We start from the raw sequence: 20,826 nt of genomic DNA on the forward strand, positions 1-20,826 counted from the left end.
TAAAACATATTTACTCTCTTATACAATCCCTGATACAAGTTCACAATGATCCATACAGCCACTCACACATTCACTGTCTCTTATGCACAGTTATTTATATATGTCAACTCTCACATGTACTGTGTTTTACATATGTACTTACTTTGACATGTAGCACTGAGATATCCATTCACTCACCAATACACTCATGCACACAGTCAACCACCCATACAGCTGTTTCCACATGCACTTTTGAAACCATACATCTAGTGAATCAACTGCTCACACATCTATGCACAGAGTCATACACCTCCCAGCCACCCACACACACACTCAGTCTCCCATACAAATACTTGGGCAACCAATCAATAACCCATATAGTTACTCATATAGCTACTTATCAACACATGCAACAGTTTACAGAACAACAGACATAATGATGCACAAATTAAGACAGTTTAGTCACTAACCCATGCACTCAGTGAGACACATTTAATCACTCACTCATACAGTCAGTCATGCACCTACTAAATCCTTCATCCAGACACTTATACATCCACTCATTCTTCAATATGTAAGACATATTTTAACTTTACAGAAACATACAGTCACTGGATGTTGTCATCAGTGATGTCATCAGTGATGTCATTTGAGATGTCATCAGTGATGTCATCAGTGATGTCACTGACCATGTCATGAATGATGTAATATGTGACATCATCAGCAGTGGATTGCGGGTGCGCGATATATAGTTAGTGCAACTAACTATATATGGAATTTCAATGGTTTTGTGTGAGTAAAATAAGGTTTTGTAAATGCGAATTCCTAACTATATATGGTCTATAACCTATGGTTTTTTCAGTGAATTTTCAAGGTTTTGTAAATGCTAATTCCTAACTATATATGGTCTATAACCTATGGTTTTTTCAGTGAATTTTCAAGGTTTTGTAAATGCTAATTCCTAACTATATATGGTCTATAGCCTATGGTTTTTTCAGTGAATATATATATATACATACATATATAAACATATATCATCTGTATATCTATATAAATACAAACATAAATGCATGCATACATATACTTATATGAATACAGACGCATGTTATTTACATGAAAGTTGAAAAAACACTAATAAAAGCAAAGCTAAAAAGCCACCTCATTACAAACAGAATGGCTTTAACTTAAACGAGGGCGAGATCTATTGCATTTTCAATGCTTGTTTACTTTGGTTCCATCAAGAAGGCATTCAGATGTGTCACACATTTGCCATAAATTCTGAATGTTAGCACTCTAGTTGCACATTAGATCACTGTAGTAAAGCTACTGCTCACCAGGTGTTGAAAAAGGTACAGGCAGAAGACCCTTTTCGAAGTTGCCCGGCGTTAACCGCCTCTATACCCACTTAAGTTTACCAAACAAAGAGGCAGGCGCTGGAGACTGGAAGGCAGGGAACAGAAGTTTTATTCTCTCCGGAGGAGAAACACATCAGTTCGGACAGCAAGTATCGTCACGAGGTGCTCTAACTGCATCTCGGAGGCCTGGCCTCTTATACACAGGTTTATTACTTTATTGCATAAAACACATCTCTGTCAACCCTTTGATGTACGGAAAGACATCCTCGGAATCCCCGCTTCAGGCCCGTTCCCACACACACTTACAGTTGAAGTCCCCACCCTGGTCACAACGGATGATGATTATCGCGAAGCTGGACATTCCGCCGATTCACGGAATGTGTGAGGTTGATCGGATCTCATGGGGTGGGGGCTTTGATTAGCTCAAGGATCCTTGATGGGGGGGGGGTGTTTCCTACGGTACAGGAGGAAAGGGGCAATGACAGTACCCGCAGGGCCAGGTGGCGGTTTGGGAACGAGTGAGACAAACGGGCACAAAGGAAAGAGGGGTGTTATCAAGGGATCCGGGACCATGAAAGGGATGGAGGGAAGTGTTGCGCTGGGAACAGGATGGGGTTTCGAGGCAGAGCTGCGTGGAAGAGGGGTTTATGACCCAAGGCATGTGAAAGCGGGGGGCTGGCAGCATGCGGGGGTGTGCTTGTGAGGGTGAAGAGCCGTGCTAGGGGTCAGCGGCGTGCAGAGTGTGGTTCTGACCAAGGCACCTAAAATGGCGGGTGTGTACGACAAAAAGTGTGGCATCGGGGGAAAGAGGCAAGATGGTGCAGATAATGTTTACCAAACCGTATTAATTTTCCACAGTCCTCCCTTTAACATTCACAAGACATCTTGCTGGCCTATTTCCTATCCATGTCTATTGTGGCAGTCATAAGTAAAGAAGTAGGAACCTAGGCGAAGGACCTGTGCATAAACATTACATTTAAAATCTTTCATCTTAGGAGGCGGGCCCGTCGTTAAGCCCGTTGCAGGAAAGTCATAGTAATGCAATGTCGGACAAAAAAATTATTCTGTAGTGATAGCATTGGGTACATCTCAAAGATGCTTATAGTCATTCGGAGTATGAACTGATAGGATATTACACATGTAAGTTAGTTTCATACTTGGTTGGAGCATAATCAATACAATGGTGGCTGGGAGAGAAATGAGACGTAGTAAAAACGATAATCAGGGGTGTCACTGTTCGAGGAGGAGGGGTGCTGCTTTTTCCAGTGTCTTATTGTTGTGGACCATTATTAGTGAGTTCTTAGCATTCTTTGTCGTCTTCAGTTGGCGCTGTTGAGCACGGGCGGTGGAGCTATGCGTTCAGCTCTATTCCGGGTCCTGCGTTGCAGGGCATGACCTTTTCCTCGTTTTTTTTTTTTTTTTTGTCAAAAAGGTCCTTTTTCCCCTATGTCCTCACTGTTCTTTCATGGATACCTTAGATAGGGCACCCACGTTTCATTTTAGTTTGCAACAAAACCCTATTCAATCGGACTGCAGTTTTTGCTCTTTTTCGAGTCGATTGTCAAAGAGTTCAGGTGGAAGAAGGGGGTGTGTGAGCGGTCCTTAGGGTAGGTCGGAGGAAGAGGGGATGGAGCAGGGCCAGATCGGGGACAGACCAGGGGGACGAAAAATTTCAGGTAGGTGGGCCCATGATCGGGCTCAGAGGGCGGGGACTTTCGGCATTTGTTGATCATCGAACAGGGGCATCAGGTCAGCCCTTTCCTTTCATTTTGTCAGAAACAATGCCTCGTCCTGCGACTCCTTACTGTTGCGGTCCCACCTTGGTCAAAGTCGCAGATGTTCCACGATCAGCAGTCAGGCCGCATGCTCCCACATCCGGTCTCTCTCTCCTCCGACGGTGGTACCCTTAAATGAGTTTGAAAAGACAGTCTTTAGAGAATTGGCATAGGAAGGTAATCACATAAGTCTATTTTTCTCCCAACTCCAAGCAACTGGGGAAACATCTGTTACACAGGGGTTTACGACCAACGTATAAATAATTGTTGATAGGTTTGCTGGATTCCCTACAACTTTCCTTCGTATCTTATTTTCATTGGCGTTTGTTGGTATTACATTCATTGTCGTGGTACGAGGTCTGATACCTATTCATTGCATTTGTTTATTACAGTCACATTAGTTCTTCTGGCAGAGACCTACTTTTCTAGTACGAGTCTTGCAAAGCTATAACATCCTTCAGGGCTTTGTATTTTACAAGCAGTGCAACATGCTATCACCATGGTCTGATAGGTATCTTTCTGAGGAATGAACATAGGCTAAACAATTTTCCATTATAACAATGCATCTTATTTTTTTCAGCTAAACATTTTACTTTCAACAGGGCTTACTGCAACAATTTCTTTATTTCAATCTCATCTTAACTTCGCAAACATCATTCTAATTTTCTACATAGTCTCTTACAACCTGGTTACTTCATAAGAATGGGGGGCTTGCGATAACTATTCAACTCATCCTTGGGGTGACCAGGGTCTTATGGAAAACAACTAGGAACATAGCAAACTGGGGTGAGGGGCTATCGTCTCGCTTTGAGTCGCAAGGGCGTTATCTAGTAGAAGGCTACAGTTCAGTTGGTAAGCATTCAGGGACATTTTTCAAACTCTCGTCTGGGGCAGCTGATACAAAACCGGGGGCGTTCTGGGAAGACGGGGATGCTTCGATCACTTTTACTGTTTGGGCATTGAGACAATTCGGGACGGGGAAGGTCGCGTTACCTGAGGCATTTTATCATAGAAGCCACTGACATGTAGTTCCCTGATTACGGGTCAGATTAGGGAACCTCAGTCGTCTTACCTGTCCTTTCCCTTTTGGCCAATTTAAGTTACATCAATATTTAGCAGAAAGGAGAGGTAGTAACATGGTATCAATGTGATTTTATTTAGGACAAATTTGTTCAAATACTTGTGGTATTTGGAGCCAATTGGGTGGTGCACCAGGGATGAGGGTTCGCCAATTAGGTGCCCGTCGTTAGGAAGAGTGGGAGTGTGGAAGAGAGAGAGAGAGAGAGAGAGAGAGAGAGAGAGAGAGAGAGAGAGAGATATGCAAAAATAGGCTAAACAGCACACGTGCAACATGGAGAGTGGTCGTGTACTAAGATAGGCTATTCGGCACATCACACAACATGAGACATTACAGATCTGTGTTAGAATTTAGAAAGCATGCAGTTTGGAACGGACGAGCATTAGGTCAGGTACAGAGGGACATGCATTGTATAAGAAGCACCATTGTGCCGCACTTCTCGCGCTCTCGGTCCTTTGCCTAGTTAAGTCAATGTTTCAGTCGCACGAAAAACATTTTCTCATAGTTTCAGACATACGTGACATGTGCTCATTCGCGCAACACGGGTTAGAGGTGATCGCGTCTCATCATATCATACAACTATTGGCTCTTTCGTCACAAGAGCAGTTTGTGGGTGTCTTTAGGTGCCACCTTGCAGCGTGAGTCCACTTCATGCATCAGACATGGCGAGGCTTCAGATCTTCACTATACCTCAGTCGGGTTTCCAATGTAGCCTGTAGAGGTAGGAAAAGAGGGGAGGGGAGGGGGACAACATTCGCGCATATCACATGTATGGGCACGAAAGTCCTTTACTTACCACCTACTCGTCTTATCCCTTCGGGATATAGTCCCGGAGGTCTTGGTTTTCGAAGCCAGGGGGCGGGCAGTGTGGTAAGGATGGCAAGCGATAGGTTGTTCATGAGGGAGACGGTCCGAGTGTGGCATTATAGGTCGTGTGTAGGGAAACGTTAAAAACCAGAGGCGCTTAGTGCGAGGTATCTAGTTGGTAGATGTATCTAGCTATCGGGATCCTTAAATCATTCCAAATGCTGTGATGTCCTAAGGCCTATCGGCTCTTCGGCCAACCCTGTTCCTTAGTCCCTGTGAGTACCATGCCTTTATAACATTTTATCATTTACACCGTGTCACTTTACCCGTCCTCAGAAGTCGAGGTCCTTCTTCATGCGTTTGTTCCTGGGTCAGTCGCACATTTGGAGGCAACGTAACGTGCCTTAGATTCGACCATTAATCCGGGGCTGAGCAACCATCTTCTAATAACCTTAAAAAGAGAACAAAACAGGTCGCACAGAAAAACCTTCCGCTGATCCCACATTTACAAAAGTATGCGATACCTGTTCATAGTTTGAAAAACCTTTATTAACACGATTTGATCAGCATGTAAAATATGAGAGTGCAATCGTATTTGGCCGGACACGGCGTTGGTTGAAGCACGTCCAGTATGGGGCTACTTTGCAGCATTAATAAAACATTTAAAAAGGGTTTGTTTTGTCATTTTGCAGGAGAATAAAAACGTCTATCAACAGTTGAGGGATCAGGGGGCATTCGTTTCATAATTGGAAGCATAGTTAGACTAGTTGCAATCAAATTTCCTAGATGCATACCGTGGGCGTGTGTCATAAGCGAAGTTATGTATCAGTTACAATAATATCATAATAAATCGTACATTGAAACCAACATTTTAACGGGATCTTTTTACATGTTCGCCAAGTGAACCCTCCCTCTTTTTCGTCAAGTGTACAAAGGATCATATACATATTTCAGAACATCAAGTCTTATTAGCTAAAAAAACACCATGAGGTGTTCGTGAGTTCCTGTTGACACCGGCGCCATTTTGGGCGAGGCCGGGTTAGTCCGGAAGCAGCATCAGGGACAAAATGTCTCCAACAACCGGCGGTTGGACCAGAGTCCCTTTCGGCAGTTCAAAAAGGGTTTGTGCTAACAGAGGGGGCAGGCAATGTGGACCATCAATCAAAAAAAAGGGGGGGGGGGTGGAGCAAAATTTCTCCTACCGGGTCGCGTTGAGGTTCAGCCGGAACTTGCTCGAATTTGTTAGCCCACAATCTTTCTGGATGGTTCAGACTGACGCTGGCGCTGACACGAGAGCACCACCATCTTGTGGCTACGTTGTTAGTGATCAAAGCAGTTGTTCCCCACCGAAAGCCTGTAGGGGCCGAGGGCTCCTGGGACTCTTGTAGAATCTTCAAGGTCGTGGAGAGGCTGTCGGAGGTGGGGACTCGTGCCCAGGTGGGCAAGCTTCCTAGTTACATAGACTTCTTAGGGTGGAAAAAACGGGACTGTGCCATAGGAGCAGGACATTCGGCTCGAGGCGCTAAGGTGCAGCTGTGGTGCCTCTACCAGTACACTTGAGGGCCATCGTATGTCTTGTGCTGCGCAAGTACGGTTGCGGGCCATTCTGTGTCCGGTGCTGCGCAAGTAGGGTGGCCGGCCATTCCATGTTCTGTGCTGCGCAAGTAGGGTGGCCAGCCATTCCATGTTCTGTGCTGCGCAGGTAGGGTGGTCGCCCGGCTGGAGGATTTCTGCGCCGGGCCGGGGCTGGGAAACCTCCACCTGGGGAGGCGAGGGAGGCTCGTTCGCGTCGCCTCCATCTCCCAGCCCACCCTGCACCAATTTTTCAGCGGAGGTATTCGTGATGGCCGGACCAGAAGATACGAGGGAGGGGGTCATCTGCATCCGCCCCATCCCTACTCGTGGCCCGGACCGCGGCGGTGAAGACCAGGAATCCTAACCGCCAGACCATATGGTAGAAGAGGATGGGACATGCCGGGCCCATGGTGCCTTCTGGGCATCCCACTGGCGCCCTCCGTGATTGCTGGCTGTCGGCAGGACCCCGCCCCACACGTGCTGAGGGTTTCACCTTCCGGATGGGCGTGACTGGTGACCTGTTGCATTTTGGGAACTTCTGGAGTGGGTGTAATATGTATTGTATTGCTCCTATTAGTATGGTTTTACTTTACTGGAATTAAATCTTAACTTATATTGACAGAGACTTGGCTTCCTTGAATCTTTTTACTACGAGAACCTCACTGCAGTGGGGGTAGGTATTTATGCCTAGGTAATGGGGGGTGGGGTGTCCTACAAGAACAGTTTTCCTGAACGGAGGTTGTCTATGCAGGCCTGTAATTGCTTTGGTCCACAGAGTGGGGGCAGCAGAGAGTAATCAGTCCCATTGCGCTCAAAGTTTGAGTTCATTAATGGAATGGGTACTAATCTGTCCGAAACTACTCTGTGTGTTGTTTCTGTATGTTATCCGAAAGGGTGGCTTTTGTGTTCGGGAATAGTAGCGGTAGTACGGGGTTCGTCACCGGGTAACCTAGAGCTTGACTGGGTTTCCCGTCTTAGCGCTGTTCGATCTATGAGAACTCAAACATGTCGTTGAAATCGGTCTGGCGAAATTTGTGCCATCGGGCGTAATCAAACGTGGTGGTTCTATCCGGCCTGTCCTTTGTCAGTCTGATTCATCTTTGTCTCACGCCTTTTCCCTTTCTGCCGGCCTGTTATCTCTGTCGGCTCTCTGCTCTTACCCGTGTTCAGTAGCGTCGGGCATTGGGCTTTCCAGTGCCCGGAATATTTGCAAAAAGCACATTGATTTTGTCCTAAGTCTGTTCGTCCTGCGCGTAATGTCGGAGGATTACGTTCGGGTCGTCGTGTCTTGGGGTTGTCCTGTCGGTACATCCCTTTACACCGTTCCCTTCCTGTGTTTATTCCTTGGAACCGTGTCGCCGCTATCCCTTCCTTTGGCCTTTCAAATGCTTGGAAGGTTGTCTGTCGCGTTTCTTTACCTACTCTGACTTCGTCTCTTTCTTTTCGTAGCATTGCTTCTTTGCGCCACATACCAAGACTGTCGAGCATAATAGGCGTTGTCTTACTACTACAAAGGGCTATTTCTAACGTTTCTATTTTGTCAAGGTCGAAGGATCCTATCAGTGGCCACTGTTTCTCTTGATTTTCTTTGGTATACTTGTGCCATAGCTTACTATAAGCTATGGTAACTAATCCATATTTTGTGAACATGTCTTTATTAGGGGTGCCTTCCAGCGGAGCTAGATGGTCCACCTCTAATAAACGGTCCGGGTTGAACCAGCTACCAATCAGTTAGGAGAAGATAGACATGACGGATCACAATGGGGTCAAAAGTCAGTGCTATCTATCTTATCACTGCGTGCAAAGACTAGACAGAATATTTCTATTCTACGTTGTTTGCATGCGGTGAATACCTCAAGAACCAATATCAAACAGTCAAATGTTCGGTCAATCAAACAATCAGTGGGGAGAATAAGTAGGCCCGCAAAGGTCTGCGTCACCTACCCTTTCACTATCTGCAAAGAGGGAATCTGTTCTTTCCTGTTTGCAGACAGAGAATCTCCAGAAAACAATCCGCAAACAGTAGTTCGGGTTCAATCAATTAATCAGTGTGGGAGAGGGAAGTCTCCCGTAAACAATCCACGAACCGTAGTTCGAGTTCAAACAATCAATCAGTGGGGGAGAAAGATAGGCACGACGGCTGCGTTACCTATCCTTCACTGCTTGCAAAGAGAAAGCCGGTTGTTTCTCCGTTTGCCGACAGCGAATCTCCAAACAAATCAACAAAGAGTAATACTAGTATTTTCCAAACAATCAAACAATCATTTCGCAATTTGTCGTGTTTACACGACCTTACCCGGACCGCATGGTCAGTTTCTTGTCTTCCAAATCCAGCGCCCGATTGTCCTCTTTTCTTCGTATTCCTCGCGGCACTCCTGATGGTTCCCAGTCAGGACCGTAGTCACTCGAGAGAGGTCTGTTCGGAACCAGTGAAGTTCGGATGATCGGCTGCCAGACGAGGGTCTATTGGGCAGGAGCTCTCCCGATCGTTGCAGTCGTTCACTCTGTCGTCAGGACCTCTCCCACTGGATCCACGTGTCGCTGATGGGCCCCACGTTTGGGACGCCAATTGTTGAAAAAGGTACAGGCAGAAGACCCTTTTCGAAGTTGCCCGGCGTTAACCGCCTCTATACCCACTTAAGTTTACCAAACAAAGAGGCAGGCGCTGGAGACTGGAAGGCAGGGAACAGAAGTTTTATTCTCTCCGGAGGAGAAACACATCAGTTCGGACAGCAAGTATCGTCACGAGGTGCTCTAACTGCATCTCGGAGGCCTGGCCTCTTATACACAGGTTTATTACATTATTGCATAAAACACATCTCTGTCAACCCTTTGATGTACGGAAAGACATCCTCGGAATCCCCGCTTCAGGCCCGTTCCCACACACATTTACAGTTGAAGTCCCCACCCTGGTCACAACGGATGATGATTATCGCGCAGCTGGACATTCCGCCGATTCACGGAATGTGTGAGGTTGATCGGATCTCATGGGGTGGGGGCTTTGATTAGCTCAAGGATCCTTGATGGGGGGGGGGTGTTTCCTACGGTACAGGAGGAAAGGGGCAATGACAGTACCCGCAGGGCCAGGTGGCAGTTTGGGAACGAGTGAGACAAACGGGCACAAAGGAAAGAGGGGTGTTATCAAGGGATCCGGGACCATGAAAGGGATGGAGGGAAGTGTCGCGCTGGGAACAGGATGGGGTTTCGAGGCAGAGCTGCGTGGAAAAGGGGTTTATGACCCAAGGCATGTGAAAGCAGGGGGCTGGCAGCATGCGGGGGTGTGCTTGTGAGGGTGAAGAGCCGTGCTAGGGGTCAGCGGCGTGCAGAGTGTGGTTCTGACCAAGGCACCTAAAATGGCGGGTGTGTACGACAAAAAGTGTGGCATCGGGGGAAAGAGGCAAGATGGCGCAGATAATGTTTACCAAACCGTATTAATTTTCCACACAGGGACGTCTGCTGCTGGTATTCAAAGTGCATGTTTCAGTCTGCATGTCAGAATTTTTTTAATGAAATAGAAGAGGATTTGAGAAGTCACTCAAAATGATCCCTAATTTTTCTTTCTGAAGCACTAATCATACTTTCTATGGCAAAATTAACCCCCTCATGTTGTTCCTTTTTAAATTGAGTGTTTTCAGACTTACCACTTCATTCCAATCAAGATGGCTTCTGGTGTGCCATACTTTTGTCATAAGTAAGACTGTTAGCGCTCTAGTTGTTCTTTAGAACACTCTGGGACATTCTGTCATTGGGCTATACTTGGGGTACATCTGGGTGATATTTGGGCTACATTTAGGCTCTTTTGTCTCTGGTGGCCATCTTGGGAGACTGTATGTCAGAATTTTTTAATGAAATTGAAGAGGGTTTGAGAAGTCACTCTAAATGTGCCCTAATTTTTCTTTCTGCAGCACTAATCATAATTCATATGGCAAAATATACCCCCTCATTTTGTTACTTTTTAAATTAAATGTTTTAAGAGTTACCACTTTATTCCAATCAAGATGGCTTCAGGTGTGCCATACCTTTGTAATAAGTAGGACTGTTAGCGCTCTAGTTGTTCTTTAGAACACTCTGGGACATTCTGTCATTGGGCTATACTTGGGCTACATCTGGGTGATATTTGGGCTACATTTGGGCTCTTTTGTCTCTGGTGCCCATTTTGGGAGACTGCATGTCAGAATTTTTTAATGAAATAGAAGAGGATTTGAAAAGTCACTCAAAATGTGCCCTAATTTTTCTTTCTGCAGCACTAATAATACCATCTATTGCATAATATACCCCCTCATTTTGTTCCTTTTTAAATTAATTGTTTTAAGAGTTACCACTTTATTCCCATCACGATGGCTCCAGGTGTGCTATACCTTTGTAATAAGTAGGACTGTTAGCGCTCTAGTTGTTCTTTAGAACACTCTGGGACATTCTGTAATTGGGCTATACTTGGGCTACATCTGGGTGATATTTGGGCTACATTTGGGCTCTTTTGTCTCTGGTGGCCATTTTGGGAGACTGCATGTCAGAATGTTTTAATGAAATAGAAAAGGATTTGAGAAGTCACTCAAAATGTGCCCTAATTTTTCATTCTGCAGCACTAATCATACTTTCTATGGCAAAATATACCCTCTCATGTTGTTTCTTTTTAAATTAAATGTTTTAAGAGTTACCACTTTATTCCAATCAAGATGGCTTCAGGTGTGCCATACCTTTGTAATAAGTAGGACTGTTAGCGCTCTAGTTGTTCTTTAGAACACTCTGGGACATTCTGTCATTGGGCTATACTTGGGCTACATCTGGGTGATATTTGGGCTACATTTGGGCTCTTTTGTCTCTGGTGGCCATTTTGGGAGACTGCATGTCAGAATGTTTTAATAAAATAGAAAAGGATTTGAGAAGTCACTCAAAATGTGCCCTAATTTTTCATTCTGCAGCACTAATCATACTTTCTATGGCAAAATATACCCCCTCACGTTGTTTCTTTTTAAATTAAATGTTTTAATTGTTACCACTTTATTCCAATCAAGATGGCTTCAGGTGTGCCATACCTTTGTAATAAGTAGGACTGTTAGCGCTCTAGTTGTTCTTTATAACACTCTAGGAGGCTGCAGTAGAACACAAAGGAATCAACTGACAGTCTCTGTCCTTGTTGGATGTACATGTTTTACTGAGAATGTCAGACTTCATTTTCACATGACTGAGAAAGATAATGTGAATTTACAGAAAATATGCTTTCAGTTTAGCTTATAGATCCCCTTCCAAACCACTGTGGGAAAATCATGAGATATTAGTTTTCTTTCAAACAATATTCATGATATCACAGCAGAAGGTTTTTTCACATGGTAAAATCACCTTAGAACCCACCACAATTCCTAAAACGAGTATGGTACCATCAACAAATGATTTATAATGTAACTAAAGTCCTAAAACCCTCTATTAACTACAACGCTTTTTAATGAGGTGCTATCATGTATATTGGTCCCAAGATGGCTGCCAACACTTCTTGGATGAAGTGCTGACAGCCAATCAGATCAGATGTGTGGTTAGGCTCCGCCCAGATATATATCTTTTTTTGAACCTAAATTACTCAAAATCCACTGGAGCACATATATTGAGACCTAGCAAAGGCACATCGGGCTAACAGTCCCTACAATTTTGCCAAGTTTCGTGCAAATCCATTCAGCCGTTCGAGCTAAAAGTGAGGCCAACCGCCCTATGGAAATTAACATGGGAAAAACGTGTTTTGGGACCCCCCTTTATTCTCGGCCCCCCCTTGATGAAACCCCCCCAAATTGTCAGGGGCTGCTCAGAAACAAAATGTTCCATTTTCCTGAAAATTTCAGCCAATTCCGTCCACAAACGCCAAAGTTATTAGACATAGAATTTTCAAAAATCCCATAGAGAAAAAATCCTAACTATATATACCTACTGGCGACCGCCAGTAGGTAATATATATATATATATATATATATATATATATATATATATATATATATATCATTTCTATGGCAAAATGAAACCCCTAATATTTTTCCTTTTCAAATTAAATGTATTAAGTGTTACCACTTTATTCCAATCAAGATGACTTCAGGTGTGCCATACTTTTGTCATAAGTAAGACTGTTATCGTTCTAGTTGTTCTTTAGAACACTCTGGGACATGCTGTCATTGGGCTATAGTTGGGCTACATCTGGCTGATATTTGGGCTACATTTGGGCTCTTTTGTCTCTGGTGGCCATCTTGGGAGACTGCATATCAGAATTTTTTTTAATGAAATATAAGAGGATTTGAGAAGTCACTGAAAATGTGCCCTAATTTTTCTTTCTTCAGCAATAATCATAATTTCTATGGCAAAATGAACCCCCTCACTTTGTTCCTTTGCAAATTAAATGTTTTAAGTGTTAACACTTTATTCCAATCAAGATGACTTCAGGTGTGCCATACTTTTGTTATAAGTAAGACTGTTAGCGCTCTAGTTGTTCTTTAGGACACTCTGAGACATTCTGTCATTGGGCTATAGTTGGGCTACATCTGGTTGATATTTGGGCTACATTTGTTTTTTTTTTGTCTCTGGTGGCCATCTTTGGGCTACATTGGGCTACATTTGGGCTCTAACATATATATAGCCCAATGTAGCCCAATATATATTTTTTAAAGTTAATTTTCGGAAAAACCACTGGAGCATATATCTTGAGACATAGCAAAGGCAAATCGGGGTACCAGTCCCTACAATTTTGCCAAGTTTGGTGGAAATCCATTCAGCCGTTCGAGCAAAAAGTGAGTCCAACCGCCCTATGGAAAACTCAATGTTAAGAACATGTTTTGGGACCCCCTTTTTTCTCGGCCCCCGCTTGACGAAATCCCCCCCAAACTTTCAGGGGACGCTCAGAAACAAAATGTGCCATTTCCCTGAAAATTTAAGCCAATTCAGTCCATCAACGCCAAAGTTATTCAACATAGAATTTTCAGAAATCCCTATAAAAAAATCCTAACTATATATACCTACTGAATATATATATATATTCACTGAAAAAACCATGGGTTATAGACCATATATAGTTAGGAATTAGCATTTACAAAACCTTATTTTACTCACACAAAACCATTGAAATTCCATATATAGTTAGTTGCACTAACTATATATTGCGCACCCGCAATCCACTGCTGATGATGTCGCATATTACATCATTCATGACATGGTCAGTGACATCACTGATGACATCACTGATGACAACTCAAATGACATCACTGATGACATTATCCAATGACTGTATGTTTCTGTAAAGTTAAAATATGTCTTACATATTGAAGAATAAGTGGATGTATAAGTGACTGGATAAAAAATTTAGTAGGTGCATGACTGACTGTATGAGAGAGTGATTAAATGTGTCTCACTGAGTGCATGGGTTAGTGACTAAACTGTCTTAATTTGTGCATCATTATGTCTGTTGTTCTGTAAACTGCTGAATGTGTTATTCAGTAGCTATATGAGTAACTATATGGGATATTCATTGGTTGCCCAAGTATTTGTATGGGAGACTGAGTATGTGTGTGAGTGGCTGGGAGGTGTATGACTCTGTGCATAGATGTGTGAACAGTTATTCACTAGATGTATGGGTTCAAAAGTGCATGTGGAAACAGCTGCATGGGCAGTTGACTGTGTGCATGACTGTATTGGTGAGTGAAAGGATATCTCAGTGCTACATGTCAAAGTAAGTACATATGTAAAACACAGTACATGTGAGAGTTGACATATATAAATAACTGTGCATAAGAGCCAGTGAATGTGTGAATGGCTGTATGGATCATTGTGAACTTGTATCAGGGATTGTATAGGAGAGTAAATATGTGTTAGAATATGTTTGAATTAGAAAGGTGTGTATAACTGTATAGTTGAGGAAATGAAGGTGTGATTGATTCTTTGCATGACTGACTAGATGTATGAGTAACTCCATGGATGAGTGACAATCTGTGAGTGTCTGTTTACACTGATTGTATCTAAGGTTATATTAGAGTCTGAAGAGGTTCATCGTATTATCACATGAATGATATTATCAGTGATGTTGTCAGTGATGTCATTTGAGTTGTCATCAGTGATGTCATCAGTGATGTCACTGACCATGTCATGAATGATGTAATATGTGACATCATCAGCAGTGGATTGCGGGTGCGCGATATATAGTTAGTGCAACTAACTATATATGGAATTTCAATGGTTTTGTGTGAGTAAAATAAGGTTTTGTAAATGCTAATTCCTAACTATATATGGTCTATAACCCATGGTTTTTTCAGTGAATTTTCAAGGTTTTGTAAATGCTAATTCCTAACTATATATGGTCTATAACCCATGGTTTTTTCAGTGAATTTTCAAGGTTTTGTAAATGCTAATTCCTAACTATATATGGTCTATAACCGATGGTTTTTTCAGTGAATTTCAATGTTTTTTTAATAGCAAATATCAAAATCTGTAAAATGTCAAGTACGTGGTAGGTAAAAACATTTTCGTGTCTATGCACGCTGATGTGCTTTGAACGCTGCCCCCCCCTCTTATCTTTTAGGAGTATTCTCTCTTTGCAGATAGTGAAGGGTAGGTAACGCAGGCCTTTGCCCCCGTTGTAATCCGTCGTGCCTGCTTCCCTCTCCATTTGATTGATTGTTATCCAAGCATTTACTGTTTTGGAATTGGTTCTCTTTGGTTCATTCTCTATTTACAAACAAGCACAGAGTCGCAATACTCTGTTTAGTCTTTGCAGATAGTGAAAAATCGTTAGAAAAAACAAAAGGAATCAAGCAAAATCAGTAGGCCACTAATGGGATCTCTTTTTGACCTCGCTAAAATAGAAACATTAGGAACAACCCCTCATGAGAAATATGAAACTAGTGAGAGGAACTGAGCTCGACGCCATGATGGCTGCAAGATAGCTCGGCTCCGCCGCCCACCCCGCCCAAAACAACGACAAACCCTATGCAAATATTATAAATATATTCAACACACCAGCAAAGTAACAGGGTAAAACGTTTTATTAAATAACTATTTACATGGCAGCCTGCTGCAACATCGATCCAAATGCATGCCGCCATTCCCGGGATTTCTACCCGACTACTCTGCGGCCTACGAGATGGAGAGGCCGGGGCGTTGACTAGGCGGGGCCTCCGGCCCCAACCACAGCACCAACGATCGCTGCTGACGGAGGGGAGCCTTGCCGGTGACAGCCACTGATCTGAAGAACCGCTGCCTGCGGTGCCTCCCTGAGCCGCTTGATGGAGGCCCCCGAGGGGAGGTGTGCTGGCACGGACTCGGAGGGGGCGCTTGACTCCTGCCCCCTCCCCAAGTCTTGTTGCCCTGGTGTGGCCTGAGATCGCCCCCGATATAGGCGGTCGGCTCCCGGGGTCAGGTGGAACTTGTTGCCTTTTGGTTACTCTTCCATTCTGGACCTTGTCCCACAATCCGTTTGACCTGAAGACACGTCCTGCGGTGCCCTGGTCCAACCATCACATATACCTGTGCCAGGAGACGGCGTGGGGTGCACTGGAAGGGAGAGGCGGCGCGAACGAGCCTCCCCCACCTCCCCAGGTGGAGGTTTCTCAGCTACATCCCAGCGCTTCACTCGGCCACCTGAGTTGCGCCCGCTTCTGCGGCACAGGGCCTCGCTCGGCCAGCTGAATTGCGCCTGCTCTTGTTATTACAGTGTCTCACCCGCCATCCGGATGAATTGCACCCACTCTTGCAGTACAGCGACAGGCGGCTGCCACAGAGCTCAGGAAATGGCGGTCGGCTCCACAGACTTGGGCCTGGCCTGCAAGGATGGTTCTGGGCAACCTTAGAACTCGGACGCTTGACTGCATGGCATGGGCCCCATTCCCAAAAGCGTCCCCTCAGCCTTGAAGATTCTACAAGAGTCACCGGGGCCCCCGACTCCCGCAGACTTCCGGTGGGGAGCGACTGCCATGATTGCTCGCGGAATGGCCACGACGTAGCCACGGAATGCTCTCATGCTGACGCCAGCTTCAGTCTGAAACATCCAGAAACACTGTAGACTACCAATTCGATCAGTTACGATGGAGCCCCAACGTGACCCGGTAGAGAAGAACTTGCCCTCCCCTCTTTGACTGATGGTTCTTGTTGCCTGTCCCTTCTGTCATATGACGCGCCACGTTAGCACACCCGGAAGTGCTCCGGTGCGCGAGGCGCGAAAAGCAGCTTCCCGGAAGCGATCCGGGGCGCGGCGCGGAGCGCGTAACGTAAGCATAACAGGTCATGTGACTTGTTAATAAAACTTTTCATTGGTTCATTTCACTTTTGGGTTCCTAATGATGTAAGACTAGGTCATGTGACCTAAAAATAACACTTTTCATTGGTTGAGAACTATTTTTTGTCCCAAATGATGAAAACCCCTCCTTGTTTCCTCACTCTGACTTTCATCTTTGTGAGATGAAGACCTTTTTTCATCACTTAGCAATAGCAAGTGTTGTAGCTTCAGCTGGTGCATCCCCACCACCACCACATCCTAGGAAGAGAGTACCACCTCCTCATGTGGTTGTTGAGCAAGAGGTGCCCCCCCCACACCTTCTTGTTGCCTGATTCGGCCAGTTCAATCGATCGAGCATGAGACTCTGTTGTGATCTGAAGTACCGCTGCCTGCGGTGCCTCACTGAGCCGCTTGACGGAGGCCCCCGAGGGGCGGTGTGGTGGCGCGGACTGGGAGGGGGAGCTTGGCTCCTGCCCCCTCCCCAAGTCTCGCTCAGCCAGCTGAGTTGCGACCACTCTTGCAGCCTACGACATGGAGAGGCCGGGGCGTTGACTAGGCGGGGCCTCCGGCCGCAACCACAGCGCCAACGATTGCTGCTGATGGAGGGGAGCCTTGCCGGTGAGAGCCACTGATCTGAAGAACGGCTGCCTGCGGTGCCTCCCTGAACCGCTTGATGGAGGCCCCCCAGGGGCGGTGTGGTGGCGCGGACTGGGAGGGGGCGCTTAGCTCCTGCCCCCTCCCCAAGTCTCTCTCGGCCAGCTGAGTTGCGCCTGCTCTTGCTATTACAGCGTCTCACCCGCCATCCGGCTAAATTTCACCCACTCTTGCGATACAGCGACTCTTCCATTCTGGACCTTGTCCCACAATCCGTTTGACCTGAAGACACGTCCTGCATTGCCCTCGCAATGCGGCTTGGTCCCTGAATGTGTGCAGGGGGACGGTATTTCTCGCTCGGCCAGCAGAGTTGCGCCAACTCTTGCGGCCTACGACATGGAGAGGCCGGGGCGTTGACTAGGCGGGGCATCCGGCCGCAACCACAGCGCCAATGATCGCTGCTAACGGAGGGGAGCCTTGCCGGTGAGAGCCACTGATATGAAGAACAGCTGCCTGCGGTGCCTCCCTGAACCGCTTGACGGAGGCCCCCGAGGGGCGGTGTGGTAGCGCGGACTGGGAGGGGGCGCTTGGCTCCTGCCCCCTCCCCAAGTCTTGTCTTGTTGCCCTGGTGTGGCCTGAGATCGCCCCCGACATAGGCGGCCGGCACCCGGGGTCCGGCAGAACTTTTTGCCTTTTGGTGATTCTTCCATTCTGGACCTTGTCCCACATTCCGTTTGATCTGAAGACACGTCCTGCGGCCTGGTCCCTGAATGTGTGCAAGGGGACGGTATTGATTGGATCAAGATGGAGGCTTCACACAAAGCTGACTCAAGTGTTGCTGCTGATGCTATGCAAACAAAAACTGGTTTTCAGTTTGTACATTCTTCAGGATTTTTTCATCCAAGGCTGGTTGAGAGTTTGTAGAACGATGGCTTCAGATTTTCAACATACTACTCTTCAACATTCTTCATAAATGTAATTCTGGTCCTGCCGCTACTTATTGGAGACATTAAACTATACTCGACCAAAATGGCGCCAGTATGGGAGCGACTTGCATCTCCTTATGACGTTCTAGTTACTTAGCCTTGACGTTATGGGGGATGTATGCGGTCTTTGTGCACATGGCGGGCGGGGAAGGGTACTGACTGGGAATACGGACAACCCTATTGATGTGGCCAGTAGGTATATATAGTTAGGATTTTTTCTCTATGGGACTTTTGAAAACTCTATGTCTAATAACTTTGGCGTTTGTGGACGGAATCGGCTGAAATTTTCAGGAAAATGGCACATTTTGTTTCTGAGCAGCCCCTTAAAATTTGGGGGGGTTTCATCAAGGGGGGGCCAAGAAAAAAGGGGGGTCCCAAAACGTGTTTTTCCCATTCATTTTTCCATAGGGCGTTTGGCCTCACTTTTAGCTCGAACGGCTGAATGGATTTGCACGAAACTTGGCAAAATTGTAGGGACTGTTAGCCAGATGTGCCTTTGCTGGGTCCCAATATATGTGCTTTAGTGGATTTTGAGAAATTAACGTTTTAAAAACAGATATATCTGTGACAGCGTCCCGGGTAGCGCTCCTGTTCGCGTACTTTTCGCGTAACGGAACTTTGCGAAGCGAAGCTGATTGGCTCTCCGGTGTCTGTCAACATTCTAAACAGTCCGGAGCGGCCGCCATCTTGTCTCTCGGTAGGATCGAGAAACAAGAGGAGGCCAAAACGAAGGGGCAAATGACCATAAGGGTGCATAGTAGATCCTCCCTGACCCCCTAGGTTTGATGTGGAGGCTTTAAAAGGGCCCCGTGGGGCAAAAAAAAGAAGAAAAAAAAAATCTTTTTTTTTGCGTGAGGTGCGCCCGGTACGCGCACCAGAAAGCGGTTTGGGGAGCGTACTATAAGGAAACAAGAATGATAGACTTTTAAAATATTGTATGTTTATTGATTGTTCGTTTTGTTGGTTTTTTTTGTTTATTTTTATTTACGTAGCAACATGTAGGTACCAATGCACAGTCTAAAAATAAATAAACGCCGTCTCCTTTGTAGATATCTTGCAAGTTGTTTCTGAAGTTATTGTGGTATATGGAATTCATACCATAGTCTGTCTGGAAAGCCGAAACAATATGGAGGCAGGAGATGATAAAGAGATGTTAAATACACATTGGAGATAATATAGTGGAAGAAAGGAAGTAACTATGAGCGAACTTACTATGTAACACAAAAAAGTTGCACAGTATATTTAAAGTCTGACTTTACATTATAATCAATTTGCTACTAGTTTACAAAATACATATAAAAATGAATAATGTCTCAAACAATTTTTGAATTATTAAATACAAATTTATTTTTCTGATTCTTTTTCAAAATTAAAAAGAAATTCTAATGATTCATTGTCAGTTTTTTTTTCATTTTCAAGTAGGAAATCTACTGCTTCCACACATTGCAGAAGTTCAAAGTCCCGTGAATCATCATAGAATTCAGAGTTAATTTCTGTATCTGTTTTGCTTCCTGCAACAATTTCCAAGTTAGTTTTGTTCTCTCCTTCCATTTTTGTGCTGTAAAATTAATTTAAAAAAAATATATCAGTACAGATAGGGCACTGTTGGGTTTAAGTACAGACAGGTAGTTTGTTTTTTAAACAGTGATTTTATCTTTGGGCAGTGTATAGTATCAGACTGGAAGTAGAAATATAAAAAAAGTGTATGTGATAAAGCCTAAGTAAATTCATAATTATACAAGACAAGCCTAACTCCATCCATAACTATAACAGAGAAGTCTATCTTATTCTATAACTATTACAGAGGGATAGTATATAACTATCAGAAAATGTTTTCCTAATTAACTTATAGTTCACAACATACTTCAGTTTTTAAAACAACATCTTACCTTTCAAAAAGAAGTTTAAGTTCTCAGTTGAAATGCACATCAGGAAGTAGTAGTCAAAATGGCTATGTTTCTCTCTCTTTCTTTTTATATATTTAGGTACATAACCAATCAAATGTCATGATATAATAGTAGAAATTGAAAGTAACATTTGAATTGGTTGTCAATTCCAACACTTCATATGTGTTTTGTGAAGTAATTTACGTCAGGGAATTTAGAGAGGTCTACATGCTAAATGGCTAAATGGAATTCCAACCAAATTTGTGAAAATGGTAGAGATTGGTATGTAGTATGAGCTAATGTATAATTGGTGAAAGTGTCTCCAGTGGTTTTTCTGTAAATTACTTTCCCACCTTTTTTGAGCGAGTGCTTGTCAGTGCGTGTCCCGGTACGCGAACCTGCAGCGTTACGGGAGTCCTCCATTTTGTGTTTCGGTAGAATTGAGATACAAGATGGAGGGCAAATAATGTTCAGAATAGGTAGAAGGGGGCACGGTAGACGTATCCTGACCCCCTAGGTTTTCTGAGGGTGGCTGAGGAGGCTCATATATGTCG

The sequence above is a fragment of the Lissotriton vulgaris genome, chromosome 6 (genome assembly GCF_964263255.1).
Source record: "Lissotriton vulgaris chromosome 6, aLisVul1.2, whole genome shotgun sequence".
NCBI lineage: Eukaryota > Metazoa > Chordata > Amphibia > Caudata > Salamandridae > Lissotriton > Lissotriton vulgaris.